This window comes from Heptranchias perlo, chromosome 12 (genome assembly GCF_035084215.1).
Source record: "Heptranchias perlo isolate sHepPer1 chromosome 12, sHepPer1.hap1, whole genome shotgun sequence".
Lineage (NCBI taxonomy): Eukaryota > Metazoa > Chordata > Chondrichthyes > Hexanchiformes > Hexanchidae > Heptranchias > Heptranchias perlo.
In genome coordinates this window covers 13722996-13736100 of record NC_090336.1, presented here as the reverse complement: position 1 = coordinate 13736100, position 13105 = coordinate 13722996, and the positions used below count along the sequence as shown (strand labels likewise).

The 13105-nt window shown below is 44.9% G+C and overlaps 1 protein-coding gene across 6 annotated transcripts in view; it reads right to left on the bottom strand.

The window, feature by feature from the left end:
• dgkza (diacylglycerol kinase, zeta a) overlaps positions 1–13105 on the bottom strand; it is a 432154-nt gene that overhangs the window by 162047 nt on the left and 257002 nt on the right. The window lies entirely within an intron of this gene.

Below are 13105 nucleotides of genomic sequence, written 5' to 3'. Positions count from 1 at the left end.
GGGGGGGTCCCAGTAATCCTTTCACCACCCCTGACTGCTTCGCATTTCTCTGTGCTATCTTATGAAGGCTTTCATTAAGAAAACTACAGCAGCTGATTGTAGTTGGAGTGGACAGTTGCATTTTCTGTTCCTTTCTGTCATTCCCCTCCCTTACCCCACCCCTCCCTTCTCTAGCCTGGCATTTACCTGCAAATGACAGCTCATGCCTCCCTTTGCCCTCATTAGCTGCCTCTGCCACTAACTGTAGAACTAAGTTTTGATAAAAGTTAAACCCTGTACCCTCTGCGGTCTAAGCAGTACTTGATGACCTTTGACTCGTATTACCATACAGCAGTGAACACATTCACATTTTTAAGGTATTTATTACTTTCTCCCTTTGGTTCTCTCCCTGTCATTCCAGGCCGAGTGAGCAGATTGACTTGCTTGCAAGTCTTAGAGCAGCGCTGCCCATTACTGGTTGCTAGAAGATCTATGATTGATGATGAAGCTCTCTGTGGGGTTTGTCGATATGACAGCGCTGAGACCAGGGAGTCACTGAGTGGGAATTCACGGGCACCGGCACATCCTACTTACTGCATTCTTACTGCATTGCACCACCTTTCTCCATCCTACCAGTACACACCTCAGCCCAACTTTACTACATAAGTTTTGTCATGGATATTTTGATTCCCCTTTCTTTCTGCATCAGTTTCCTCCTGTCCTCTTTTGAAAACATTGCCTGCTCGCAGCAGTAGGGTTCCACAGTTGCTGAGCTCCATCCTATACCGTGCCCAAGTGGCATTTCTCCGTACAGGGGCCAAAGCAGTGAGATCAGCCAAGGAGGGAGTGCTGCACTATTGGAGGTGCCGTTTTCAGATAAGACGTTAAACTGAGGCCCTGTCTGCCCCCTCAGGTGGATGTAAAAGATCCCATGGCACTATTTCGAAAAAGAGCCGGGGAGCCGGTGTCCTGGCTGATATTTATCCCTCAACCAACATCGCTAAAACAGATTATCTGGTCATTATCACATCGCTGTTCGTGGAGCCTTGCTGTGTTTCCTACATTGCACTTCAAAAGTACTTCATTGGCTGTAAAGCGGTTTAATGTCCTGAGGTCATGAAAGGTGCCATATAAATGTAAGTCTTTCTTTCTTTCTAGGACTGAGCCTGAGACCTCCCTGGTCCATATGGCTCAGCTAGTCACTGGCCTAACCAAGTGAACCATTAAGATCTTGAGCAGATCGTACATTGATTCAACCCTCTGGTTTTTAAACTATTTTTAGACCTATTTCTAAACCTTCCCTCACCACGTAGATGCAAGCATTGGAAGATTAGAAAGAAAATCTGTAAAGCAAAACAAGATTAATCTTTTCTTATTTCAGACCTCCTGCTGAATAGTAGATAAAGCCTCAACAGATGAAAGCCATTATTACTTCAGTAATGGGACGAGTGATTGCAGAAGTGTTTCAACAAGTAAAGTGCAGTCACATCCACGTGAAATGGTGCTGGGAGGTAGTTTGAGACTGTTCGGAAAGGCATGGCTAATTGAGAACATGGAGCAAACTTCCTTGGACTCTGAGTAGTTGAAAGATGTTAACAGAAAGATGGCAGCCCAAAAGCATCTGGGGAGATAGCCATATTAATACAGATTCAAGAAAATGAGCTCCATCTTAACCACAACCATCTGGTACTTGGATCAATCCCAGCCTTGAACAAATTATTAGCATCTTATTGGTGCAGCGTTTACACAGCGTTCCATTTTCCACAAGAGAGTATGCTATACTTTGAGGCCCGTTTTAAAATTCACCCAAGCCCCGTGTAATTTTGACATTTGACCAGTCAAATTTGAGACTTGCCTAATTTTACGGTGACTTTTCAGACATATTTTACTGTGGGTAGAATTGGAAATAATTGCAGTTTTGCTGAAAGCCACAAGGATGGAAAAAGAAAAGGAGTTACGGATTCAAAGGACTGGAAGCTGATGCCTGTTAGAGTCTTTGCTGTTCACAATCCGCCCCCTTCTATTTGGTGATGCCATCAATGTGGGCATGGTTTCCTCCCCTCAACCACCATAACCCCTCAGGAACATCTCAACATCGTCTTTCTGTTGATTCTGCATGTACACGTCAAAAAGGTTCACAAATTTTAGGGAAAAAAAACCTAACAGTAATCTAAGAGGGTCTTGGCAGACGGGGAGGGGGTGCGGGGAAAAGGAATAGTTCAGGGTGAGTCAGCAGCTAGATGCTCGGCTCCAATTATTTGTCTCCATAAGGCTGAACGACTTCAGTCAAAATCAGTCCACTTGGCATCACCCTGTGTTCTTGTGTAATTAGGAACACAGCTCGTTTAGTTTAATGAGATAGTCATTGGCCATTGAAGTGTTTCACAGTTGTACTGTTACAAAGAGTGCCTGTTAATACTACTGTAAAGAGCAGACAGAACAAGGTAACACATAACATAAAGAGAGAGTTAAAGGCTGAATGAAAGATCACCGTAGTTAAAAGAAATGCAGCCTGAATGAATAAAATATAAAGCAATGACTAAAACAGCCAACAACATAAAACACCTCAGCTTGCTCATGCTGACAAAGTGTTCAGAAACTAGGGGCATTATTTAGAAATTAGGATTAAATTGGAAACTCAGGCAGAACTATTTCACACAGTGGGTATCACCTATGGAACAAGTTACCATAAATTAGAGAAGATCAATGAAGCAAGTAGTATAAATGAGGCAAAGTAGATGCATTCCTGGAGAAAGAGGAAATTGGACATAGTAAAGAGGAAGGTGGAGGGGAAATTGGAATTGAGATCAGCCAAAGAAGTGACACGATTGTTGATCCAAATGGCTTTTTTTGGTTCACAAAATATCCTATGTTTCTGTTTCCCTCATTTCAACCCGTTTCCTCTGAATCCTTATCATCCTCTTCCTTAGTTACTTTCTACTGCAAAGGGCTGACTCTAGGTGCAGGGAGGATGTAATCCTGACCAGGTCAGTGTTGTTGAATGGAAGTTGCTGACTGGCCACAAGTGTACCAAAACCAATACCGTTTTAGGCCATGTGTACTAATTTTAGTGAAAAATGCCATACACACAATACAAATAAATGGAAATATATCTCCGTTCCTTCATCGTCACTGGGTCAAAATCCTGGAACTTCCTACCTAACAGCACTGTGGGAGAACCTTCACCACACGGACTGCAGCGGTTCAAGAAGGCAGCTCACCACCACCTTCTCATGGGCAATTAGGGATGGGCAATAAATGCCGGCCTCGCCAGCGACGCCCACATCCCATGAACGAATAAAAAGAAAGTGTATATTTACTTAACAAGCATCTACCACCATTCAGTAACCAAGGAAGTAAACCACTCACAATGATCAAAAAAACTCTTGCACACTCTGCCTTTGTCGCCATTTTACCAACAAACGCACAAAAAGGTTAAAGTTCACATGCAAACGCGGTGTGAATGAGTATTGAGATCACATGCTCAACGACAGCGTCTAGTACTTATTTTTTATTTACTAATTAGAATTGGATTCCCAATTAGCCACGTGACTAGTGGCTGATATATTGGACGACTCTGGACTTGTGCACTCTCCCTCCAGACCAAGACTCTGGAATGCGGCCCTCGAGGGGGAAGGCTGAATGAGAACAACAGCCTGAGCTGCAACATGAACACGGGGGCTCGGCTGAAAGTCAAATCTCGCCAGCGTAACATCTATTAAGTCTCCCCTCATTTCACCACCCTCCCCTCCCCTCCTCCCATCCCCCACATAAAAAGAGTAACTTTAATAATTTTGAATTCGGGGCACAGCAGTGGTTACAGCGTCTCATTATCACAAGTCAGCAACTATTGAGACACTCTGGAAAGCATTAAGTGATTACAGACCGCCGGGGTGAGCTGCTGACAATGATTCGCCCGAACACAGAGTCTCAGGACAACGGGAAGTTAGGTCGAGTGAAAGAGCAGCAATTAGTGAATCCGAAACTCCTGTCGTCTGGCCAGGGCTAGACGTGTAATTAGGCACAGTTGTTACTCAAGACGAGAGACACTTGAGGTCGAAAAATGTGATGAAGCAAGATCTAACCACAGACCCATTCACTCGCTTTTAACCACTGTTGTGTTTCAAGCAGCTGAGATTACATCTACCACAAGTGTGCAATTTTCATTAAATATTTCCATGGGTGTCGGATTCTCATTAGGGGGAAATAAAGGAGTCAAAAGCTAGAATTATGCACACCTATAAACACTTTTAGTAAAGAGTAGCCTGTTTTTAAAAAAAAAATTAATTAACAAAGCAGGACGAGTTTCTGAATGTTTACTGTGTTTTACCTTTTGAACTACACTCAGATGGAAGGAGAGGAGAAACACAGTGCACTTCAGCAGACAAAGGCTCAGCTGGAGGGCTGCTTCTCACAGGCTCATTAAAAGGATTCTATCTGACTGACCCTTAAGGTCAAAGGTTTATGGTAATTTATGAGGGCGTCCATTTTGTCAATGCCAAAGGGGAACAATACCCCAGAGGGTGCAAGGCCTTAAGATTCCAAGTGCTCATGCCAGAAAAGACGGGGAAAATCACAGATTAAAGAATGCCTCCTCCCCTGAGGGGATAGTTTCTTTTTTTTTTGAGGGTCAGAGCACAGCCTCAAGGATCTGCTCAAAGGGCAAGTCTGTTTCCAGCTGACTGCCAAAGAGCTGAGGGGGGATTGGCAACTTTCCAACCTGCTCCTGATCCCCAATTCCAGTGCTTGAAAGTAACTAAAAATCTCAATGAAGCTGCAGTACCACATCCTGTTGCTCGTGAGCTTTCGAATTGTGTTGTGCTGGGATCAACGGGGAGCCTGCTCAGCTCAATGGCAGCTGCCAGAAGAGTACCTGGAAGCTTTGCACATGATGAGAATAGACTGGCTGTGGAGCTGGCCTGCTGGTAAATAGACTTTGATAGACTGTTAGAAGATGCAGCATTCCCATCGTCTGTAGGTGTCAGCTGTGACTCAGTGGGTCGCACTCTCGCCTCTAAAGTCAGAAGGTTGTGGGTTCAAGTCCCACTCCAGAGACTTGAACACAAAAATCTAGGCTGACACTCCAGTGCAGTACTGAGGGAGTACTACATTGTCAGAGATGCCACCTTTCGGATGAGACGTTAAATCGAGGCCGTGTCTGCCCTCTCAGTTGGACGTAATAGATCCCATGGCACTATTTCAAAGAAGAGGAGCGGGGGGGGGGGGCGGGGAGTTATGCCTAAGCCAACATCACTAAAACAGATTATCTGGTCATTGTCATATTACTGAGTGTAAATTTGCTGCCGCATTTCTATTACAGCAGTGATTGCACTTCATCGGCTGTAAATCGCTTTGGGACATCCTGAGGTCATGAAAGGCACTATATAAATGCACATTCTTTCTTTTGAGGATGGTAAGGTTCCACTGATGCCCTCTACTGGTCTGACAGGTGACGATGGGGTACCAGCCAAAGACCCGTGAGTGTCAGTAACAAGGGAGATCTGGTCCTCTTGAGGTGGGGTGGGGGTGGTCAGTGGTATTTGAAAGCTGAGGAATTGAGAACAGTGAGATAACTGAAGCACGTGACTACATCAAGGACATTCTCCCGACTGATCCGTTTCTAGTTTTCTGGTAACAGTGCGGGCAGTTGGCAATTATACTTCTCAAATCATTGCTGCATGAAGGTGAACTTCCAGTTCCCAACCCCTCTCTTCCATTTTGTTTCTTACACATAAGTGCAAGGGAACAGCGCTACAGGAATGCACTAGAACGACTGCGCCCCTTGTGGGAATTGTTACTGACATTTTTTTGTGTTATAGAATCATAGAAGCCTAGAAGGCGGCCAATTAGTCGCACTTCCAAAGAGAAAGAGATACAGAGAAATCCCATCAATATATTGCGTCACTGGCTCATCCCCATAATACTTCTTCATAGTGGAGAAAGATTAATTCCTTTAGATTGGCTTGTGATCCTGGCTTTTTTTTTTAAACAGCAACACGTTGTATCCCACTATTATAAAGGTCTGGCCAACAAGGCCTGAAGGATTACGGTGCAATGTTGTTACTGTTTTTGTACCACAGAACTGATGGTGCAAGTCAACACAGGCAAACCAAACTTCACACAGACCACATGTTCATGTTCTTTACATGCAAATGCTCCGTGCGCAGGAAGGTGTGCTTCATGCTCGGAATCATTTGTATCAACGGCTGAAGATTGGGCGATGAAAATCCAAGGTTAGCAGCTTGAATTCAGAATGTGCAGTGCTGATTTTTTAATTTTAAACTCCTACCTATACCAGATGGATGTTTAATCGTGAGGGGAGCGTGGGACACACAACAGTTGGAATATATGAAAGCAACAAGCAGTGGTGGACTGTCCATAGGGGAAATCGGGAGATTTCCTGAGAGCCCTTGTGGATGGTTCCACAGCGCTGTATTATCACACCACCCCCCCCCCACTTTACGTGAGAATCCGGAAGAATCCCGCGCCCTTTCGGGGGAGCCAGTACACCCCTGGCAACGAGTCATAGGATGAGCCACGTGCCATTCCCCAGTTTCCACTAGGAGGTGAACGAGAGGTAGTAGGAATGGGTTTGGCATTGCCAACTGGCCTCTGGTAGGTATCCCGTTCTATCTGCCCGAGATGATCACTTGCAGGTGACCTGGTGCCTTACTGCACCATTCGCCTGACCGTCAGCTCTGCTTATTTAAAAAAAAATAAGAAAGAGGACCGTTCAAAATATTATGCAACATGATCAACCTAACCCTCAATAACTGTTGTAAATGGAGGCTTTATTTCCAATCGCGAGGCCGACTAACAAGCTTGCGAGTTCTCCCGATTGGTCTCAAGTGTGGAAATAACAATCAGATTCAACGAGGAGACACAGAGTGTCCTGCATTTCAATTCCGCACTGAATGATTTTTTAATGGAGATCAACAAAAGAAAATTAATTTAATGCAAATGTATTCCACAAGCTTCTCCGACGATATGATGAATGGCACGATTAAATAGCCTTAGGAAACAAAACAATGGCCTTTTATTAACACAAACAGCACGCGCTCATCCGGATGTGTCCTCCAGTTCATTAAAGGGAGCAGGCAAAAAAAATCTTTTTTGGATAATGTGGATACCATTTATGTGAGCGATTACGACACGTAGCTTCAAACAACAGCAAACTGCTCCACTTTTTCTGCCTTTTAAAAATAAAAATCGATCCCTCCTCTTTCTCTCTTCTCAGTATGCAAGCTGTTACCTGGCCTGGGGAGTAGACGGTCATGATCAGGTAGGTGTGTGGGAGTGCTGTGGGCTTACTTGCCCCCTGATTTTTCTAACTGCTTCTGAAGAGGGGCCACATCTCCAATCTGCCTCCCTCCCCTCCCCTCCCCTCCCCTCCCTAGACCGCCCTGTGGCGATACTGTATGTGACAAGCTCGAGATTTATCAGGCCGCTAAACTTTGAAGAGAAGAAAATCGCCAGGGGAAAAAGTAAAATTAATGTAATCCAAGAGGGACTGGCTGAAACGATTCAATCTGCAGCAGACGGCGGCTTTGGGACCCGTTCGTTTGCCAGGCCTGTGGGCCGATTAATACAATATGGTGCACAAATCCCACGGTTACCCCTTTGAGAACAGAGCACACTCTCTGCCCATATCACAGCCTCAGTCTCCTCACAAAGCATCATGTGATTCCGCTCTACTGTTCAATGTACATTCTGAGCTTCAAACCACACCTTCGCCCCCCCTCGGGCCCTTCAGCTGTTGTCTAATAACAGTTTGCCAGATCCCTCCAGCGGAATGGAAGGCCTCCCCGAGTCAGGTCAGCAGCTGCCTGGACACTGGGTTCACTTCAGCAAAGAGATCATTTAAAAAAAAATCAACTTCAAACTTCAGAAGGACATTCTGTTCACACAAGTGAAAGATCCCCCCAACTCCCCCTCCTCCCTGCCCACACTCCCATATACTACCCCCTCTGTGTCCTTAGGCTAGAGGTGAAGGTGATGAGAACCTACCCAGAACAATGGTGCGTTTACTCAAACAGAATGGAAACCAGCCAAACCACTTTGGAAACATTCACTCTCTTGTCAAAACAAGCCCTTTTATATTTAAATCTGGCAGAGACTTCTTAACAATGTAGGAAGTCACCCAGACGGTCAGGGAGATTCTAGCTGAATCGATGAGATTTAAACACATGGATACAAATTCACATTGGCCCTGGGTCACTGTTCCTTACATTTTTCCCAACCTGTGTTTTTTTATTTGGGAGGAGGAAGGGGAAGATCTGACAAGGTGAAGTGTAAGCTTGGAGATGACTTTTAATCAAGATACAGTAATGGGAATACTGGGTTTGGGTGGGAAAAGCTGAGAAACGAATGAGAATGTCTGTTTCAGATGGAGAACAATCGACGGAGAAGGTTTAACAGTGAGACTTGTGCCTGGGTTTGCAATGGAGAAGATGTGACAGGAAGGGATCGCTAGTATGTTGAAGAGTGTTTATAAAGGTCACTCGTATTGACACAAACATCTACAAAGTGACTCCTACATTGTAGAGGATGTATAAGGTGACTCGTATTCAACAGTATGTATAAAGTCACTCATTTTGAGGAGTGCACATAAGGTCACTGTGATATTGGACTTTGCGTGTTGCCTTCTAGTTCTCAGCCAACCTCTCCTAAAACGCCACGTTTGAGTCCCTTCAGTCTAGCTTCTGCCTGGCTCACAGCATTAAGATCACTCAAAGTCACAAATGTCATCCTCACTGCTTGTGACAACAGTGCATTATCCCCCCTTGTGGCATTCAACAAGGTTGGGCCTCCTCTATGGCCACTCTCCTGTCACCCAGCTGCATGGGACTGCTGTCGTATAGCTTACCTGTCCCAATGCAGCCAGGGCATCTCCAGCAATGGTTTCTTATTCCATCTTTACAGTGTCACCTCCAGAGTTCCCATCCTTCTCTTTGCTATCTACAAGCTGTCCGCTCGACAAATGCCATTCACAGGCACGGAGTTAGCTTCCATATGGATGCTCGAGACTACCTGCTCCACCTCTTCCCACAACCCCAGCACCACCTCTGTGCTATCAGACTGCCTGTCCGACATTAAGTCATGAACGAGCCACAGCTCCCTCCAACTGAACATCGGGTAGACAGAAGCCAGTGTTCTTGCGGCTTGACGCAAACTCTGTTCCCGTGTCACTAATTCTATCTCCTCCACCTCCCCCCCACTCCCCTCACTCAAGTCCTGTCACTCAGGCTGACCCAGGCCATGTGAAACCTTGGTGCACTGAATAACCCAGAGTTGTCTCAAACCCCACATCCTCTCTATCACTTACCTCCATCTTACAACATTGCCCACCTCCACCCCGACCTCAGCCCTCTGTTGCTGAAATCCTTGTCGATGTTTTTGTCACATCAGATATGACTACTCCAGTGCTCTCCTTGCTGGCCGTGCTTCATAAACTCCAATGTGTCCAAAATGCAGCTCCCAATATCCTGTCCCACATTCAGCTGCGTCTTCAAATCCCCACATGGCTTCCCTCTGCAATCTCCCTCTGGTCCTCAGGCTCCACCGTCCTGTGCATCTCTCCCTTTCCTTCACCACACCACTGGTCGCAGAGTTTTAAGCTACCTAGGTCCTATTCCCTGGAGCTTCCTTCCTTGGCCTCTCCCTCCTCCTTTAAAAAACCATCTCTTCACCCAAGCCTTCATTCACCCCTCATAAACTCTCTGACCAAGCTTAGGGTTTTGTTCCTCTTAAAGTGGTTTGCGATATTTTATATTTTAAAAGATGCTATATGAATGCAAGTTGTTGTCAGCCCATTTGCTCCCATGATCCGAATAATTTTACCCCTCTCTCTAGAGGCCTGTATTATCTATTTCTTGCCTTTTTGCCCTTTACTCCATCCTCGCTGATTGAGAAATATATAACTTGCATTTCTAGAGCACCTTTCATGATCTCAGGAGGTGTGTAAGCACGTTTCAACCTATGAAGTACTTTTGAAGTATAGTCACTGTTGTAATGTAGGAAATGCAGCAGCCAATTTGCGCACAGCAAGGTCCCACAAACAGCAATGAGATAATGACCAGATAATCTGTTTTAGTGATGTCGTTGAGTATATTCAAGAATGAGATCGATAGATTTTTGGACTCTAAGGGAATCAAGGGATATGGGGATTGGGCAGGAAAGTGAAATTGAGGTTGAAGATCAGCCATGATCTTGTTGAATGGAGGAGCAGGCTCGAGGGGCTGTATGGCCTACTCCTGCTCCTATTTCTTAAGTTCTTATGATGTTACTTGAGGGATAAATATTGGCCATATTGGTCAAATAGTGCCATGGGATCTCTTATGTCCACTTGAGTGGGCAGACTTGGTTTAACATCTCATCCAAAAGACAGCACCTCTGGCAGTGCAGCACTCCCTCAGTACTGCACTGGAGTGTAAGCCTAGATTTTGTGCTCAAGTCTCTGTAGTGGGGCATTAACCCACAACCATGTGACCAGAGGCAAGTGTATTACCACTGAGCCAAGGCTGATTACCTCTGCCCAAGTGCACTAAATTTAAATTCCTTGTCTTCAAATCCTGACGTGGCTTCCCTCCATTCTCCTTCTGGTCTTCAGACTTCAGTTGTTAGCCCATTTGCTCGCATGTCCCTCACAATTGTAACCCCCTCTCCAGAGGCCTGTATTACCGATTTCTTTCCTTTTGCCACTGTTGAGCTTTCAGCCCTGCTGATAGTCTCTCTCCTATAAAAGAACTACACCAGTACAAACCATCAGCTTCCTTCCTCTGCTGTGCTTTGATATAATTTATGTTGCTGGGATGTTCACTGCTCTCGTTTTCATCTGACCTGTATATACATTTCTTGTTTTGTATAGTCTGGCAAAGTTTACAAAAAGAGTCAATTTATTTTGTTGCTAGAATTCCTTTTGGTTTTCCCCTACTTCTGCATCTATACAGTGCTGGAAAATCGAAGCTGGCAGATCCGTCAGTAGGTAAATTCACCGCATGGTGTGGGACTGAGTCCGACTGACCAAGAAGGTCCGAGGTCTGATCCCTGGCGTGGACTAGTTACCTGGTCTCAGCTGAAGTGGGAGTAGGTGGTACTACAATTAGCCTCTGCACCCCAGGGCGAGAGAGACAGAGAAATGAAACCAGCCAGGATCCCCCTTTCCAGATTGCTATCCAGCGACCCCTGCCAGATAGTTCCTTGTTAGAGGATGAATGGGGACTTAGCCCAGATTGACTGGATGGGAAAGTTGGTAGATAAAACAGCAGATGGGCAGGGTTCAAACTAACATTCCAAACTGGACTAAAGGGTTTGCTGCAATGGTCGGAATTCCACGATGAATAAGGAGATTAAATTAAAAGTGAAGCTGAAGAAGGAGCCATGAGATAAAATGAAGGCTTGTAATGCAGAAGAAATACCAGGAGAGATACCAAAAACAGAGAAGAGTCAGCCTGGCTGAGGCACCTGACCACATAATCCAGGCTGACACTTCAGTGCGGCGCTGAGGGAGTGCTGCATTGGCGGAAGTGCCGACTGTCGGGTGGGACGTTAAATTGAGGCCCCGCCCACCTGTTCAGATGGAGGTAAAAGATCCAAAGGCAATATTCGAAGAAGAGCAGGGGATTCTCCCGGTGTCCATTTATCTCATTGCGGTTTATGGGACCTTGCTGCGTGCAAATTGGCTGCTGCGTTTGCCTATATTGCAACAGTGACTGTTGGGAGCTTGCTTCTATAGTTATAGATAATCTGGAAAATGGTCGTGAAGGGAATGACATCAAAATTGGCTATTGATAGCAAATTGTGGGGGGGGGGTGGAGAGAAGAGGAAACGTGTCGATTGGTGAGGAAGAACACAGGAGACTGCAAGGAAGACACAGGTAGGTTAGAGGAGTGGCAACATAGATAACTATGAAGTAGTACATTTTGCAGAAAGGAACTAAGAATAGAAATATAACCCCAACAGTAAAATCCTCAATTATCAACGCAGTGGAGAATCAAAGAGGTCTTGGGATACAGATACACAGATCTTTGAAAACAGATTTGCAGATGGAAAAAGTTGTAGGAAAGGGTCAATGGGATCCTGGGGTTTTTTTTTTAAAAAGAGGGGAACCGATTGTAAGAGCAAAGGGGTAATGAATCTGTACAAGACACCAGCTAGATCACAATCAGAATACTGCATTCCCATTATAGAACAGATAGTGGAGCCATGGAAAAAAAAGGTGCACTGTAGATTCACTAGTAGGAAGAAACAGATAGAGCTGTGATGGGAGACTTAAAAATCTAGTGCTGTATTCACTGGAACAGGGGAGGTTCAGCAGGATCTAATAGAACTGTTTAAAGTTTTGAAAGGGTTTGAGAGGAGAAATAGTGAAAGATTATGTCCACTAGTCAGTGAATCAGTAACAAGGGGGAATTTAGGATTAGCACTAAAACAAACCATAGAGAGAAAAATGAGAAAAAAAAACTTTTCACACAGTTAATAAAATATGAAATCCAATACCAGAAGTGGCTATTGAAGCTGAGCCAATCGCTGCATTTGTAACAGGGAATCAGATAAATGCCTAAAGAATAAAAATGTTAAATGTACAAAGAAAGAACTGTGGTAGACAACTGCAAAGTGGAGCTAGCATTTTCATTGGACAGGCATGATGGGCCAAATGGCCTCTCTCTATATTCCCCTCATACCAGACTTTGAGGAAACTGAATATCTTTACATCACAGTTCTCTTCCACTGGGGCTTTATAAGAGACCCTGAATAAATACCGCACCGTATTCCCCTCTCACCAGACTTGGACTAAATAAATATTCCACCATAGTCCCCTCTGGCCAGACTCAGGCTTAATAAATATTTGACCATATTCCACTCTCATCAGATTCAGACTGAATAAATTCTCCACATATTCCCCGCTCGCCAGGCCCTATCAATACTGCATCATGCTCCTCCCCTTATCAGCGTCTGTACCATAGTCTCCTCTCACCAGGCTCTGTGAATGACCCTGAATAAATACTACACGATATTCCCCTTTCACAAGGCTCTGTACGAGACCTTGAATAAATACTGCATCATACTCCTCCCTCTTATCAGGCTCTACGAGACCCTGAATAAACACTACTCAAAATTCCTCTCT